Source organism: Sturnira hondurensis, unplaced genomic scaffold, assembly GCF_014824575.4.
Source record: "Sturnira hondurensis isolate 20B ecotype Veracruz unplaced genomic scaffold, ASM1482457v3 Scaffold0020787, whole genome shotgun sequence".
Lineage (NCBI taxonomy): Eukaryota > Metazoa > Chordata > Mammalia > Chiroptera > Phyllostomidae > Sturnira > Sturnira hondurensis.
Genome location: NW_028093418.1, coordinates 1,386,187 through 1,388,401, shown reverse-complemented (window position 1 = coordinate 1,388,401; position 2,215 = coordinate 1,386,187). Strand labels below are relative to the sequence as shown.

The following is a 2,215-nucleotide window of genomic DNA, read 5'->3' as shown; positions in this document are numbered from 1 at the left end:
TCCTTGTGTATTGTTCCAAAGATCATTTGCTTGTATTGTTTTTATTAAAATAAATATTAGTTTAAAAGGAAGTAAGGCAAGAAGAAAATCTATAGACGTATGTAGCTCTCATGGTCCAATAAAATACATTTAAACTCAATCCAATAAAGTGACTTTTGTGGCAAATTAATACAATGTCATAATTTCTTGAGATCATCAATAGTCACCTTTGCTTTAATGACAGTTTTTCTGAAAAAAACAAAAGAAATCCGTGCTCGCTTCAGCAGCATGTATACTAAAATTGGAACGATACAGAGAAGATTAGCATGGCCCCGGAGCAAGGATGACCTGCAAATTTCTGAAGCATTCCATATTTAAAAAAAAAAACACCCCAAACCTAAGCATGGAATTAAATTAAAAACCATCAAATTTACAATAACTACCACTTTTTCTCCCTCGTCACTGGCACGAGCCTTAGATTTCAGTTTCTTACATTTGCTGCCACTTTGTGGATCAGAGGAATGCGGTCTTCAAGCCAAAGGTCTTGCCCTTACACTTGACAGTAGCACTCTCTCCCAGAGCTAATGGTAAGTTCGGCTGCTGGTTTTCCTAAGAGTCAATTACAGATATTGGTAAAGACGAGATGCAGTTTGGGAGCAGCCTCACTGGTTATTAAGCACAGCGTGTTTCACCCAGCATGTGTGTGAAGCACTTTCCTCGGGGCCCCAAGGATTCATTCCCGAGTGTGAGTGAGATTCAGCCAGTGGAGGAGCTGGAGGTGGGGGAGGGGTGAGGAAGAGGAACCTCAGAGGCTGCCCTGCTTCACGGTGGAGGAGATGAGAGAAGTTAATTCTTGCAACTCCCTGACTGTCCTGTCACTGGCCACATCTGCCACCAAACAGTCTGTTAACATACTCTGTGTATTCATTTATTCATTCACTCAAACATCAAAACTTTTTGACTGCCTATCATATGTCTGTGCCAAGCTACATTCAGAAACTATAGACAGGGATTTCTGCCAAGATGGAGGTGTAGGTGGAAACACTGTGCCTTCTCCCACAACCCAGTTTGAATACAACAAAGGTTTAGTAAACAAAGATGCAACCAAAGAATAGAAAATTGAACTGTATGGAAGTCCGACAACAACGAACCGTTCAACCGGAAGAGGGGCAGAGCCAGCAGCAGAGCAGGGCGGGGCAGGAAGGATCCCCCCACCCCAGGTGCCCAGGCAGCACGGGTAGCATTGGGCGGACCCAGTGAGGGTGCAGGGCGGGGGTCTGGCTGCGGTCACACATTCATGCGCAGAAAAACCAGCAAAGGAGTGAGCAGTGAGACTGACCACTCAGGCCCCAGCGGTGGCGGGAGGCAGCAGAGGGGACCGCCATTGCTCCCCTTTGGCCCCACCCCCGCATACAGCGTCACAACCCAGCGACTGAGTTGCCCCACCCTGGTGAACACCTAGGGCTCCGCTCCTCATGTGTAACAGGCGGGAACAGTCCAAAATATGGCTCAAGAAGAACTCAAAGCCCCAGAGCCAATAACTCTAAGTGACCAAGAGATTGCCAGCCTCTCAGATGCACAGTTCAAAACACTGGTGATCAGGATGCTCACAGAACTGGTGGATTTTAGTCACAAATTAGAGGAACATATGAAGGCTAAACTAATTGAAATGAAGGGAAATGCACAGGAAACCAATAGTGATGGAAAGGAAACTGGGACTCAAATCAAGGGAGTGGACCAGAAGGAAGAAAAAAAATAACCAAACAGAAAAGAATGAAGAAACAAGAATTCAAAAAAATGAGGAGAGGCTTAGGAACTTCCAGGACATCTTTGAACGTTCCAACATCCAAATTATAGGGGTACCAGAAGGGGAAGAGGAACAGCCACGAGTGGAAAACTTATTTGAACAAATAATAAAGGAGAACTTCCCCAGTCTGGCAAAGGAAATAGACTTCCAGGAAATCCAGGAAGCTCAGAGAGTCCCAAAGAAGTTGGGCCCAAGGAGGAACACACCAAGGCACATCATCATTACATTAGCCAAGATTAAATGAAGGAGAGAATCCTAGAAGCAGCAAGAGATAAGGGGACAGTCACCTACAAAGGAGTTTCTATCAAACTGTCAGTGGATTTCTCAAAAGAGACCTTACAGGCAAGAAGGGGCTGGAAAGAAGTATTCCAAGTCATGAAATCCAAAGACCTACATCCAAGATTGCTCTATCCAGCAAAGCTTTCATTT

The 2,215-nt window shown here is 45.0% G+C and overlaps 1 non-coding gene across 1 annotated transcript; it reads left to right on the top strand.

Annotated features, from left to right (window-relative positions):
• Positions 1-250: 250 nt before the first annotated feature.
• Positions 251-357, top strand: LOC118976252 (U6 spliceosomal RNA). Its single transcript, XR_005064227.1, has one exon. It is a non-coding gene; the product is annotated as a U6 spliceosomal RNA (small nuclear RNA).
• Positions 358-2,215: the final 1,858 nt, after the last annotated feature.